We start from the raw sequence: 16,040 nt of genomic DNA on the forward strand, positions 1-16,040 counted from the left end.
GGGCTCGAATGGCTCATTCATTCCACCAACGTTTTTGGAACGCATTCAGTGCACACGGCAACGTGCCAGACCTGAGCTGAAGTCAGTGAGGGGCTGGAGGAACGTTAGGCTGGCTCATTCATTCAAAAATGGTTTAGAGCCTGCAGTGCTCGACACTGCACGAGGCACTGGGACAACGGCAGTAACAGAATAGGCAAAGCCCCTTCCCTCATAGAGCTTATATTCTAAAGAGTTTATATGAGATAAAAGAAAGGGACTATTGAGCCCTTATCCTCCAAGCTCTTAACAATCTACCTGGAAAGACAAAGGACAGGCACTGAGTTAAAATTCCAAAACGGTGCAAAAAGCGAGGCAACTGAATAAAGAATGCATTTCAGTCGTAGGGAATTAAGTTAAGCACAGTAAAAGAATGACCCAATGCTGCCTCTGCCAGAGACTTGCCAGGACACCTCAAGGAGGTCTCTTATATCCCTCTATCTGTTTCCTAGAGCTCCGTGCCCCAGGGGCAGTTGTACTGCTGATTAGCGCCTCTGAGGATCCATCTTTTTTTTTTTTTTTTTTTTAAGATTTTATTTATCTATTTGACACAGAGAGAGATAGCGAGAGCAGGAACACAAGCAGGGGGAGTGGGAGAGGGAGAAGCAGGCTCCCCGCTGAGCAGAGCCCGATGTGGGGCTCGATCCCAGGACCCTGGGATCATGACCTGAGCTGAAGGCAGATGCTTAACGACTGAGCCACCCAGGCGCCCCTGAGGATCCATCTTGAAGGCCATTCGCGATGACTAATCTGGAAGAAAGGCAGTCACTGAATGCAACTTTAAAAATCTACTGCAAATACCATCCTAAATAGTGATGCCTGTGTTCCTTTAAAATTTACTAACGAGATAGGAAGGCCTGTTTTCACTGGATTATTAGAGGTTGTAAGCAAAGCAACAAATGAGGAAGAAGAATAATGGTTTTAAGAATCCAAAGGAAGAAGTTAAATTGTCATTATTTTCAGCAACCTAATTGTTTACATCGAAAATTCAAGAGACTCAACAAGCTATTAGAACTAATAAGAAATTTCAACAAGGTTAGTGGATAAAAATAAGATTTAAGAAATCAACAATGTCCCGATACATCAGCAACAACCAATTAGAAAATGTCATTTTAAGAATCCTATTCGCAAGAGCAACGAACCTTACTGATGAATAAATCTAATCAAAAATACATACAACTTAATGGAGAAAAACCAGGTGGAGAGCACTATATGTTATTTCAATAAAAATCCCAACAATTTCGTGTGTGCATATGAGCATGCACGCATGTATGTGACTGTGTGTGTGGATAAGATGATCTTATAATTTAAATAGGATGGCAAAAAGCTAAAAACACCAAGACCATTTTGAAAAAAAAAAAAATAAAAGCAAAATAGAAGAACGTGCCCTACCAGATATATATATTGCAAAACTACATTAATTAAGACAGTATAGTGTTGGTGCAGGGATGGACAAGTATACCATTTATCAGAGGAAACTACAAATATTTCTGTGTGACTGTGCTTGTGTATGTGTGATTCAGTGTATGTGCGTCCTACTCTAAAATGGGACTCTTCTTATCTCAGTTTTGGTTGAAGCGTGAAGACAATTAACCCTGTACTCCAAAGGTACCTCTGTGCAGACATCCCAAAGTCAAAATATGAGAATTGTTTATGGAGCTTTTAAGCCCTCTCTTTGACAGAGGATAGAGATAGGAGTGGAGGCTCGGAGGAGGATTTGTGAAGAAAATTTCTTTGGTAAGTGCTGGCTGTTCTCACTTCTAACCCCTTCTAAGGCAGGAGGGTTGAGTATTCTCTCTTCCCCTCAAGTCCAAGAGGAGGAGTTGTCTGTGAGAGGTTGGTGCATAGTTCCCACAGTTGGTGGGGCTCAGTGAACTGGCATTTGTCCCCTTCCAGGAAATCTGGAGGGTCTGTGAGGAATCAAAGATCTGCTTTGATGGCGGAGAAAGGTTGTGGGCGCTCTTGTGCCGAGACTGGGCTCTTCTAGAGTTTGCTGGGGCTAAGGATGCAGAAGTGGTTCTGTGGATGAGCTGGAACCATGTGCAGAAGAGAGAGCCATCCTAGAGCTTTATACAACTCTGTCCTCGAGAACCACCAGCAGAGGCAAAGGAATGACAAAAGAGAGTGGTCCATATGGAGTGGGCAGAAAGAGACAAGTGCCAAGAGGAAGCCAACCAGTCAGAGGAAGGGTTCAGCATTTGCTGGCTCATATAAATGCCTCAGGGGGAAGCCTCTGTAAAACATAAGGAAGTCAGCTTCAAGCATCTGCTGGACCCAGGGAGTGTGAGGACATCTTTCCCTTCCTCTTCTCTGACCCTGCCAGAATCAGAAAAGTGGGGAGGAAAGCCAGGGGGCAGGGCGTTGGAGGCATTAGGTAGAGAGTGAAAGTAGAAGGATGATGCACTGTTCCTAGAATGGTCTTACCATCTGCCTGCAAAGGCCCCAGCTGGGTGGGAAATTTAACTTTAAATCAAGTTTTGAGTTTTGATGATTACATAGGACTGAACTTTCATATATACAAAATATGCATTTTTGGAAAACCTCTCATGCTGCAAAATCCCACTCCAAGTAACTGCCTTATGGGAAAAATGTAGTTGGGGCAGACCACTGAAAACAAATGTAAATTTCTAACTAGACTACTAACAAAAACCATAACAATCCTACTAAAAATAGTGACAGTTCAGTCTCCATTGATATTTACACCCAGCCCTCACAATCGACTTGCCTGCTCTTGGCCAGAGACTCATGATTTTGCCTTTGAGGTGTAAGATATTGGGGGTATTGAATTCTGATGAGAACAGTCTCATCAAAACTAAAACCCAGATGTAGGGTGTAGACATTTTTAGATTAAGGTCCTTCCTTTCCCCCTGTTTCTTTCTCTCCCTCCCTCCCTCCCTTTCTTTCTTCTTTCTTTCCTTCCTGGAAGCATAGGAAGAGACGTCTTTGCAGCTTCTCTAGATAGTTTAACATAATAAAAATTGTGGTGGTTTTTGAATCCACTAAACTAACCACTGCTTCCACAGCCAAAGAAAGGCATTTTGGATGAATTTTTTACCTTTATTCTTAAGGTCTTTGTAATGGACTGAATGCTTATGTCCCCCCAGGATTCATATGTTCAAATCCTAACCCTCCCTGTGATGGTATTAGGAAGTGGGACCTTTGGGAGATGATTAGGTCATGAGGCGAGCCCTCAAGAGGGGATTAGTACGCATGTAAAAGGGATCCCAGGGAGCTCTGTCACCTTCTCTTTCCACCATGTGAAGATATTATGTAAGTCTGCAGTCCACCATCTTCAGATTTATAAGTCTGAAGCTATATAAGTCTCTTTTCACCATGTGAAGTCTACAACCCAAAAGAGGGCACTCAGGTTTGATAGGGCATGATGGATTTAAATAAATTCTGAGGTTAATCTCTTTTCCTTGATTTAAGTGAAATGATTTCTTATTGGTCAGGGGTCCACGTTTCCAACATATATCAAATAATGGAATAGGTATCAAGGTTCTCATCCAGTTGTTTCCAAGTCAGGCTTAAGTAACATGATCATCAAGTTCAGAATAAGGGGCACAGTTTGCTAGGGAAGTTAAGGGTGTGATATCTTTGTGATTTGGTAGGTAGTATAATGCTACAAAAGGAGCAGACTCCCTGTTACACAACATGAGATCGGAATCCTAGCAATGATCCTTACCTGCCATGACCTTGGGCAAGTTTCTTTTTTTTTTTTAAAGATTTTATTTATTTATTCATGAGAGACAGAGGCAGAGGGAGAAGCAGGCTCCCCGCGGAGCAGGGAGCCCGATGCGGGACTCGATCCCAGGACCCTGGGATCACGACCTGAGCCGAAGGCAGACGCTTAACCGACTGAGCCACCCAGGCATCCCCTTGGGCAAGTTTCTTAACCCTCCCTGAGTTTCTACAGTTGTATAAAGGGAGTGATGTTTGATATATTGTGAAGTTGTGAGAATCAAATACCTTATACAATGCCCCGAACAGTGGTGAACAGTCAAATAATACTTTGCTACCCCATTTTTGAGCCTCATATTACTTTTCAGCATTGAGCTGACTGGGACAAGTATCAGGTGGCTGAGCAGCTTCTATCTGGAACATTGCCTGTATTTGTGGCAGATGGGAAAGAGAACATGGTGAAGAAGTTGCTAGCCTTTAAAGTCTCTACCCAAGGGGAGCCTGGGTGGCTCAGTCGGTTAAGCATCTGCCTTTGGCTCAGGTCATGATCCCAGAGTCCTGGGATTGAGCCCGGCATTGGGCTCCCTGCTCGGCAATGAGCCTGCTTCTCCCTCACTTCCCTCTGCCTATACTCTCTCTCTGTCTGTGTCAAATAAATAAATAAATAAATAAAATCTTAAAAAAAAATAAAGTCTCTACCCAGAATTGATACTTCTGCTCATTCATTGGCCAATGCAAGTGACTTGGCCACACATAGATTCAACAGGATGGAGAAGTATAATCATTCCATATGGATGAGCAACAAATATTGGTGGAGAATAGCGGCTGACCACAGGGTTGATCTAGCTGAGTGCTTATTTCCCTGAACTGTCCAGAAAAACATGAAGAGATAATGAGTATCTAATTATATGATTATCCATTCACTGGAAAACTGTTTATGTAATCCTATTTACTTATCCTTTAAGTCTCAATTCGGAGACTTAGTCTTCCTGGACTTTTCTGGCTGCAAAATGAACTCTTTCCACCGTGGTATGCCATTTTTCTTCTAAGAGCATGCATCACACTCTGCTACGTGTTATAATGTACAATTTCATACATATTTCCTTTCTCAAGGGTACTTGCCTTCAAGGAGTTTACAATCTGTGTCTTGTTCATTCTTAGGACTCTTAAAGTGCCTAGCTTAGTGTCTTGCATACCACTGATTTAAATATTGGTATTTATTGTATTTATGTATGTATTTAGATCAACTGAAGAGCCGAGATGAGAAGTGAACTGTATGGGTGAGTGGGTTGGAGAAAGTGGGAAGTCCTGGGTAGTGAGCATGGCAAACTTCTGGAATGTCAGCTGAGACTCCTGAGAACCACTCTTGCTGGGTTCAGAAAAGACGGAGGTTGTTAGAGAAAATTAAAGCCATCGGAGAACTATATCAGCTAGTTTATAATTAGCAGTTACTGCCGAAAGGAGAAACATTCATTCCATTCTGACAACAAAGATTGCATAATTGCACCAAGAGTGTTTGTCCATACCCTTGCCAGGATTTGTTAAGCATTTACAAACAGAAACAAATAGCCTTAGCACCGGTTGGAAGCTGCAAGAAAAATGGGCTTTCTTAGGCTGTCCCCAATCCATGAGCGTCGGGCAACAGCCTGTGATATGGTGGGGTTGCCATGTGGGTGCACTGACCGTGTCTTCCTGTTCCTTTTCTTTACCAACAATCTTTAGTCCTAAGTCAGGTCAAACAAGAATGATCAATTCTTCCTTAGTGACTAGAGATACTTGGGGAGTCACTTGTATTTTTTTTTTTAAACTTGACTGCTATTTATTGAGAGTCTACTAGATGCCAGACAACTGTGAGAATTTGAGTCTGTTCAGTCCCTCAAGCAATCTTGGAGTCTTATTCTCAACATGCGCTCATATGCTCATTTTCATATGCGCTGTTCCCTCCACCTAAAATATTCTAATCTCTGCCCTGAATAACCACTACTTACCCTTCTTGTTTTGGTTTTGACATCCCATCATTTGAGAAGAATTTCCAGACCTCTAGATCAAGTTTTAATTTCCCCTTCTATGCACTTTCATCCACAATATAAACTTCCCTCATCTCAGCACCAACGGTATTGTGCTTTCTTGTGTAACTGTCTGTAGCTTCTATTGGCCTATATGCTCTGGGAGGACAAGGCCTGTTTCTAGCTCACTGCTATATCCCCTGCATCACTGGAATGGCTGAGGAAAGTTGATTAATGTATCATTATATTTTTATGGCCATCCTATGATTATATTGTTACAATATATTACCATGTCAGTGCCCTATAATAGTGTTGAATGTCTGTGTACCTTTGAGGGATTTAGCCATTTGTAGCTAGCTGTAATTTTTAAAGAGTTATCTCCAGAACTTCTATGCACTGCTTCGTCAGAGCGATTTGAGTAAAGTGCTCTCTTTTTCAGTGAGATGAACAAAGCCAGGAATCAAAACCCTTGTTCTAGGTTTGGCTCTGTAACTATCTTGCTGTGTGCTCTTGGGAAATAACTTCACTTCTCTGAACTGTTTTCCTCATATGTCAAAAAAAAAAAAAAAAAAAGAACGTGGAATAAAAGATGTTGCGTGTTTGACATTCTGTGACTACCATTCTGTGGTGATTTTAAAATATAACCCAAACATTCTTTGACTATCCTCCCACTGAGTGGCGGGGTCTCTGTTCCCTCCTCTTCAATATGGGCTCTGCGACTGATTATTCAATAAAATAGAGCAGAAGGGATGCTGTGCCAGTTTCCAGGCCCAGACTGAGAAATTGACAGCTTCCACTTCCTGCCTCTTAGGATATTCACCCTTGAAACCCAGCCACCATTCCATAAGGAGGCCTACGCATCCCATGGAGAGGCTCATCATGGAAAGAAACTGAGCTCCCTGGTACCCAGCCCCAGCTAAGGTCTCAGCTGACAGCCAGCCCCAAGTTATCAGCCACATGAGTGAGCCATTGTGAAAGTGAATCCTCTAGCTTCCACTTGAGTTGGCTCAGCCAATGCTGCATACAGCAGAGAAGAGCTGTCCCTGCCTAGACCTTTGGAAATTGCAGATTCAAGAGCAAAACCAATGATTATTGTTGTTTTAAGCTACCAGGCTTTGGGGCGGTTTGTTACATGGCAACAGATAACTGATACACCTCTTGTTCCTTCACAGTGTCTCAGAACTTTCATCCACTAGAATATTCTACTATGTGTAAAATTAGCTCCAGACCTTTGACAAGTCAATGCTTACTCCAAATTTATAACAGGAACAACAGCAGCAAGGAGACTATGCCATTAAGTGGATCAAATGTTGGTTGAGTAGTACTCCTTCTGGGCTTCTCAGCAGAGGTTAATGGAGAAAACTTTGGTCAAATTAACTGACGTAAGTGACAAATGGGCCAACCACTCTCTATTGGAATGTTAGTTCTATGATCAATGATGACTCTTCTCAGGACTTTCTGGAGATGATTGCCAATTATGGGTGAATCCCTAAACCATAATGAAAACTTTCTTTTTATTTATTTTATGTAAAGTGATGTTCTCTACAGTGGCACTGAGGTGTCCATTTACTTCTGTGTCCCCTCAGTGACCTGGGGCTTGGAACCCTGACCGTGTCTTTAAAAGGGCCTCTGAAACTAATAATACACTATCTGTTAATTAATCGAATTTAAATAAAATTTAAAAATACATCTAAAAAATGGCATTATGCTGTATGTGAAGCAAGATTTTTACACCCCAAATAAACAAATCTCTAGCTAGAATGGTACAGGGTTTATAGTGAAGAGAGGCTCTTCTCTCTTAGTAGCTAAGTAGTTAGTAGTCAGTGGGCCTGGGAAATGAGGATTGATGGCTACCATTGTGGTTCCTGGGAATGGTGGCTTCTAGACGAGGTACCAGGACTCAACTTTTGGGATGGTCCGCCGTCTAAATGACGGCAGTGGACTTTTTCCCTTAGGGCATACTGATTATGAGCAACAATCACGGAGCCAAATTATCTGGGTAAAAGCGCAGCTCACTAGCTACATGACCTTCGACAAATTACTAGGCCTTTCTATGCCTCAGTTTGTTCATCAAGGTGATAATAGTAGCGACCACTTCATAGGATTTTTTTTTTTAAGGTCAAATGAGTTAATGTGTATAGAGAACTGAGAACAATGCCTGCAACCATAGAAAGTTCTATATAAATGTTGAGTATTATTGTTACTGTTAATATTGCCTTTGGTTACTGTAAGTTTTATTTCCTTATTACCTTATAGCTAAGACCCCTACCTAGAATTAAATCCTTTATGTGTGGACACCGGACAGAACCTGCCATAAACCAGGAGGCCATTTATTAATTTAAAAAATCTTAAGGTGGCTCAGTCGGTTAAGCATCTGCCTTCGGCTCAGGTCATGATCTCAGGGTCCTGGGATTCAGCCCCATGTTGGGCTCGCTGCTCAGTGGGGAGCCTGCTTCTCCCTGTCCCTCTGCCACTCCCCCTGATTGTGCTTTCTCTCTGCCAAATAAATAAAATCTTAAAAAAAAAAAAAAAGTCTTGAGCATAGCATTGGAACAGAGAGCATGTTTGGGCCTCCTTTTTCCTCTTATTCCTGGGGCTCTGACCCCCATAGCATTCCTTCTCCTGGTTCTGCCTCCTCCCCAGGAGTTGCCCACTCCCATCCCACTTCCTCCAGTCAATTTTCATGCCATCATTTAATCAACACAGTTCAGGTAGACTTGGATTTTGAGGCCTGGTGGGTGTTTGTTTGTTTTCCCTAACACTCAAGTTTAAGTCTATGCCTTAGGTGGAATTCCCTGGAAATTGTGAGACAGGGTTGTGTGCGCAGGTTTATTGGGGAGTGCTCCCGGGGGGATATACCCCTGAGGAAGTAAGGCGGGGCAGGACTGGACATAGGCCTCAGCTGATCCTACAGGGAGCACTGGAGCTGGAAAGGGCCTCCAGAGTTGTCCCAGATTGAGGTTGAGGAGGCTGGGCCTTTGCATCTCCAAGTCAAACACTGAGGCTGAACTTGCTGGAGGGGTGCAAATTTGGGCAAGGCTGCTTCCTGTAGTCAAGGGCAGCTCCCACTAAGGGACACAGCTGTGTCTGCAGCTGATAGTCCTAGCAGCTGGGGCTGGGAGCACCAGCTCTGACAAGAGGACCTGGATGGAGCACCACAGAATCCACTGAATGGAGACAACTTGTTTCAGGATGATACATTTTTAGTGAAAAGCACTTCAAAGTCTACCAACAAGAGGCAAACAACTCAGGCAAATTACTCTCTGGGCCTCATTTTCTCCTGTACATTGGAGATGAGATGGTTTATAAGGGCTAACAGAGTTCTACTACTGTGTCTTTCCCGTAGGAGACAATCGATTCCAGTTCTTGTCTTACCTTGCTCAGTTCCGTGAGACCAAGAATCTCAGGTCCAGAATTCTAGCTCCTATGTTTGCAAATGACACTGTGGGGGGCGGGGGTGTACTTTGGCTCTTATTCAGGGCTGGCTCCAAAGTCAGGAAAGGAATGTCAGGTAAACACCTTCAATGAGCCAGGCTTTCTGCCAATTCATTTAACCCTCACAACGACACCAATAGGCAGGCATTAGCATCCTCATTTCACACAACAGGAAAGTGAAGCTGGGAGAGGTGAAGTGGCTTGCTCAAGTTTCCATGGCTAATAAGGGGCAGAGACAAGGGTCCCATCCAGGTTCACACACCGCTTTCATCTACTGCTGCCCTAGCCCAGGCCTGGGTGCCCTTCACTTTAAAGCTCAGGCTTCCAGAATGTAGCTGGGAACAGGAAATTAAAATTTTAAGGGGGATTAATATTTTAAAAATATTGATGTAATATTCTGTTCTGCCTTCCTGAGCATGCGATCTTAGCCTAGTTGACCCAGGATACTGAACTTTCTAGAAATTTTTTTGAGGTTTTGTGTCTGTGTGTGTGTGTGTGTGTGCGTGCGCGCAAGTGCGCACAATAAAAATGTTAAAGAAGGAGTATGGAAAAACCATGATCATGTTCACAAAATATTGTGCAGCAGGACAACAGCCTCATAAACTCGGCTGTGGCCTTCAGAAAGGATTTGTTCAATTTTTAGGGCAGACCTTTCTGTCTCATTCCCCTTTTGCATTGTCGCATAGCCAGCCCCAGGGCCCCAGAGTAGAACAGAAACATGCCAAGTCCACGCAGCAAAGCCATGAGTCTTGCTGCTCAGCGCTAGAAGTAGAATGCGACCTGGGGGAAGGAAGAGACAGCCGAACCCCTTTCCTTCCCGGAGGAAAGTGGCAAAGAGAAAGATCAAGAAAGAAATGGGAGAACAAACCTAGCAGCTGTGAGTCCCTGATTCTTTTCTCTCTAGGCCCCAGTGAGGAGATGGGGAGGTGGTTTAGAGAAATTAGGGTAATGCCAAGAATAAATGGGGCCTGGCATGGCAGGATGAGGGATCCTTCAGCTGAGTCTTGGGGTGGACAACTGGGCGAGCAGACGGGATGGAGCACTTGGCAGAGACCCAGAGACCAGTCAGTAACCAGTGAGGGTTGAGGTGAGGCCAAGTCACCACTGAGCTTTAAAGAAGCCAAGGGTGGTTAGCAGCCTGGGGTTATACCACCCACAGCCCTCAGTGGATGGTGCAGGCAGGGCAGTCCAAAGGGGAACGGAGGTGTTCCCCTTGGTGCCTTGGAGGCAGAGGCCACTGTGCCTGAGGACCTCAAGCCTTTCCTATCATCATGATGATCCATCTGTTCTTTTCCCCCATTAAACCATAATGTAATAGTGATTCTCCTTCATATCCCACCCCAACACAAAATCCATCTCCACCCTTTTCCACCTTGCTCTGCACAAAAGGAGGCTGACTTTCATAGACGGGGCTCCCTTGCCCTCCAGCTTCTGGATGCCTTTTGCCAATGGAAGGCACCCTCCCTCCAGAGGCCAGAGTGCGGATGTAAAGAGAGATAGGGGTTATTGGTTTCCTGCTCCCTCCTACCTGGCAGTGGGTTGCAAGTGATTGCATTCCAATGCAGAAGGTCAGAAGACAACCCTCTCCCACTTCTATAGGTCTCACTATAGGGCTTAGCACCTCTTCCTCTTTTTACCCTTTTAGATTTAGGGGTGGCAGCCCCCTCCTGCTGCGAGCCTTCGGTGCTTCCCCATCCCTCCTTGGCTTCTCTTACCTTTGTTGACACCTTTGAAAACAGCCCCTTACTTAAACAAATCCCTTTTGTGTGTGGTTTCCTGCTGGGTAGAATCCTTTCTGTCCTGGTTTGCCCCCAGGCAGTCCCAAGCTATCCCAGCTGTTACAGTGTAATGATCGCAGCATTCCCCTTCTTTGCTCAAAAGATCCTTGTTTGGCTAGTGTCCTACCACTGACACCGTACTGTTGCAGGATCTTGGGGTGCGGAGCGGGCGGCAGGACGAGGCGCTGGTGAATAGGGTTCCATTTGAACCAGATTGGGCCCTGAACGAATTGGCTCTCTTGCTCACTCACGGGAGGGTGTCAGATTCGTTACAGACACAATCAAAGAAGCTAAATTTCCTCTACACTTGCAGGTTGTGGCGTGAATGATTTTTCAAGTCCTGTTGCTCAATTGTCACTCCTGGGGGATAGGACTCTACCTTATGCATCTTTGCCAACTCCACTCTATCTAGTGCCCTGGCTGGCCTGTGGTTCATAAACACTGTCTGAATGAACAATAAGGGGATGGAGTCACCATGTTCAATCAGTGTGACAACTCATTCACACATGGAGGTAACCACGGCACCAGTTCTCACAGGGGCTGCAGAGACTTCACAGAGGGAGCTGCTGTTGAAGGCGAAAGAATTGGCAGAGTGATTGTGTGCGCGCGTGCATGTGCATGCACGATGGGTGTATATGGTTGTGTGTGTGTGTGTGTGTGCTGGTGCGTGTGCGTGGTTGCGCGTATGTTTGTGGGTGGTTGTACGTGTGTAGTTGTGAGTGTGGGTTTGGACATGAGATCACAATCTAAATATGAACTCGCAGTGAAGAGTCCTTTCTGTCATTAGGAGGAGCATGAAGTTTAGAGGAGCAGGACGCATTGTAGCTTTTAAAATCCCCCTGCTTTGCCCTTCTCGCTGTACACAATGGGGCTGGCCACTGCATTGCCTGGGTCTGGGCGATCTCACTTCTGTTTGATTTAGCAAGCATTCACTGGTTGGCGGACCTTTAGATGTCGAGGTCCCAGCCCCAAGCACCCCTGGGGCTGGTCGATGTCCCTGCATCTCAGGTTCTGACTCACTGCTTCTACCTCCTGCCGACCTCAGAGTCTCTTTGGATAGATACGCAGAAAGATCTCAGTAGAACCCTTTGGTCCTGGGGAAAGCCGGGCCCCTTGTACTCAGGAACCCCACCACTGCCTCGGACAACTTCTCAGAAACTCAGCCTGCTCACAGCCCCCTCATTTCCTTCTGGGTGGTTTCCTACTTTCTCTCAGAGAGCGGTGTTTGTTCATCACTGAGACGTGGGTGGTGATTGGAGGCGCACACTGGGACAGGAAGGCTTCTGTGTCCTTGGTCCAGGTCTGCTCCTAGGAAAAGTCCTGAGCCGGGTCTGGGTGATTGCACAGTCGTAATCCTGAAAGCGACACTCGCCCTCGCACCCCTGGGGAGGCTCTCTGGGTGCTCTTTGACTTTGACCTCCGCCTTTCTGGGCTCCTTCTCCCTGCCATGTATGGGTCCAGTTCACATTGAACAGCCTCTACCCTCAGGTCGGAGTTTCTTTTGGGGTCCCCGTTCTGCTGCAGCGACTGGTGCCAACCTTCCCTACTCTTCTATGGGCTCCTTTTTACCTTTTCTCTGGTCATGGCCACCAGTGATCCTCAAATCCTTGACAGTCCCCCTGAGTTCTGAATCTAGCCCCTTGTGGCCAGCCCCACTAGCTTCCTCTCCCCTGAGAGCACAATGGATTTCCCAACTAAAGAGATGTGTCACGGTCTTCACACGTGGTTGCCAACTTTTTGTTACCCCTCCCTTGGAGAGGTGGAGTCTAAATTCCCCTCCCTTTGAATGCGGGCTGGCCCCATAGTGATTTGCTTCTAACAAATAAAACATAATGAAAGTGATGCCTTACGACTACCAAGGCTCCACCATGAAGGGCGGACAGCTTGGTTTGACTCTCTGTCTCTCTTGGGACCCTCACTTCTAGAACCCAACCCAGGCCCCAGGGACAGGCCACCGGTGAATGTCCTGGCTGATAGCCAGCATCACTCCCCAGACACGGGAGAAAAGAAGACTTTGTGATGACTCCCCAGCCACTGTCTAACTGCAACCACATAGGAGAACCTCGAGGGATAAACCAGCTAGCTGAGCCCAGTCAACCCCCAGGCCCATGAGAAATAATTAACAAATGATTGTTGCTGTTTGAATGCCATTATTTTTGGGGTGGTTCGTTAGGCAGCTATATACAACCGTAAGGAGAGGCAAGAAGAACTTGGAGAAAGTTCACAGAAAGCCAGAGGGTGATTTAAAGGTTATACATTAAACACAATAACACGCTGGGGGAGTCTGAGCTTTTTTGTCAACCAAAGGAAAGATCAAGGGGAAATTTTAAAATGTCTTTAAAAACACAGCAAAGGAGCTTAAACCTTCTGATTTCCAGTGAGGAAAGCATAAAAGGAAATCAGATTAAATTGCAGCATGATGAATTTGGGATGGATGTAAGCAGCGCTTTTTGAGTGGGGGTGAAAAGCCATGGGCACTCATATTTTAACAAATCATGTATAGTCTTTATTGCCCTCCCATCTGGTTAGGTGCCTGTCCTCCCATCATGTGCCCTGTTGTCTCTAAGAAACTATTAATAAAAAAGGTAGTTAGTACATATTGAAGATGAAATATATTAATATCTTCAGATATACATTAGTTTGAGATTTAAACATCAGAAAAGAAAGAAATCATGCCCGAACCAAATTTTCTTAGAATGGTATCATCTTTCTGAACAGTCAAAAAAAAAAACCAAAAAGCCCTGAACACCTCTGGGTTAATTGGTTTGAAGCTATGTGACATAATTTGCCAAAAAAACTCACTTAAAACTGGGTGGACTTGAGGGATAGTGCCTCTCGGGCAGTCTCATTGGACACAAGACTATTTTGCAATTCCAGAGTTTTCAACTTTCCTCAACCTGGAAGGTTGGCCCAGTCTCCCATCTCGTCTTATCTGCCTGTCAGTGACTTATTGCTCAGGAACGACCACTCCCTGCCCAAAATAAAATATGATGTAGCTTAATGACCATTTAGATAGCTCGTGAGTCTGCCAGTTGGCTACCTTGGATCACCTCCTAGGATGTCCATGAAATTCTTGCCTGAGACTGGTGTAGACAGTGTTGAGACGTGTTGAGTCATGCAAAATGTGAGCTGCCCTGTAGCTAGCAGGAATATGGCAGCTCAGGCACGAACAGAGACTCAGGAATCACTGGCTAGACCCCCCTCCCCCACTCAGTTTGGACATATACTTTTGTTCCTTTTTTCCATCCCTTCCATGCTTATCCACCCACGGCCACTCTTTGGGCAAGGCAGAGAGCTAGGTTTACAGAAAGCATCCAGAAGCCTCTTGCAGGAATAAGAGCAGCCCTCCCTCCGCGTCTTAAACGCAATCACAAAAGCTGAACTCAGAGAGCATTTTTTTTTTCCTCCTGCCTCTGCTGCAATGTTTGATGCTGGAGGGCATTTATTCAGCTTTTATTATTTTCTTGTTAAAGAATATTTAATCTTACTGGTGGGTGGGTGTGGGTGGTGATCACATCAGAGGGAAGAGAAAGAAATCCAAGCATGTTTCTGAGGAAAAAAAATATGTATTAACCGTTATATGGTAGGGCATTCTTTATCGTTAATATGCAGCTCAGGAAAGAACATAATAGAACAGCTTCCAAACTATGCAAAAAGCAAAATCAACTCTGTGTAGACGGACCCTGTGTTAACAAACTCAGAGCTGTATTCTCTAGGAAACCATATTCCTTTGCTGGGGATGGCTTTCAGGATTAACCTATTGTTTATGAAGGGGTTAGCAAGTAACACCGGCCAAGCAATGGATCAGTCTTCTCGACTACAGTGTCGAAGGCTCAACATAGAAAGCCTAAGAGAGCTAAGAGAGGGCATTGGAACACTTAGAATACCAGTAACGAGGCCAGAATCTGGGGGGGGGAAGCATCTAAATGGCATTGCCATTAATCAAATCACAGTTCAGGAAAATCTTATCGATCTATACCTATCATATAATTTATTATAGTGGAACAACCCTTTTAGTTTGTCCCAGGAAACGCTACTCTGTGATGTGTCATTTATTTGTTACCTTCTGTTCTCTGCTCTGTACAATGGGAAATAGTAATCATACTTCCTTTGTGAGGCCATTGGGAGGATTGCGTGAGGGAAGACGTGTAAAGTTCTTAGCCAAGGGCCTGGTCAATAACACCAGCTAACATTTAGAATAGTTCTTAGCATTACTTTTTTAAAAATTTTAATTTATTCATTTGACAGAGAGAGAGCACATGCACACAAGCAGGGGGAGCAACAGAGGGAGAGGGAGAAGCAGGCTCCCCGCTGAGCAGAGAGCCTGATGTGGGACTCGATCCCAGGACCCTGGGATCATGACCTGAGCCGAAGGCAGACGCTTAACCAACTGAGCCACCCAGGCGTCCCTGCATTTAGTGCTGGAAGGCAGTACAGTGGAGGGAAAAACATGGGTTTTGAAACTGGATAGAACTGGATTTTAATCTCAGCTTGTCATTTTTTTTTTAAATGTGAGTGGCAATGTGTCTTTGGGCGTATCATTATAAAATCGAGGGAATATGACTTATATGGTTGCTGTGAGGCTTACCTAAACTTATTTACAAAGAGAATTGAGTGCAGTGTCTGGCACATGGAAATTAATGAATGAATGATCGCTGTTATTACTCCATGGAATGTTTGTAGTCCCTAGAGGGATATGTTTGGCCAATGCCGTACCTGATGTTATTCAAGAACGAACCACTGTACTTCAGGATTTGCAGGAGTTATGGGCTGAGTCCATGCAGGTCCTCCTAGAAGATGGGGGTATGCAAAGGAGACTTAACTAGGAGAGAAACTATGAAGGATAATGGGGGGGAGGGGCAGGAGTAGAAGGGGTGAGCCTTCAGACCGCGATTCACGTCTGACCCTTGAGAAAAGAGAGGGAAGGAAGAAGGTTAGGGTGGGAAGGGGCCTCAGACACAGTGCAGCTCTGAGAAAGTCTCTGCCAGGCCGATGGGGAGCCCCAGAGCAAAGACGACCAGTCCGAGAAGTCCTGTGCCAGGCAGAGTGGCCCAGCTCTGAGGCCCCTGTTGTGCTCAGTCATTGGGTGGGAACAGCCTGGGCA

This window comes from Phoca vitulina, unplaced genomic scaffold (genome assembly GCF_004348235.1).
Source record: "Phoca vitulina isolate PV1807 unplaced genomic scaffold, GSC_HSeal_1.0 scaffold35, whole genome shotgun sequence".
Taxonomy (NCBI): domain Eukaryota; kingdom Metazoa; phylum Chordata; class Mammalia; order Carnivora; family Phocidae; genus Phoca; species Phoca vitulina.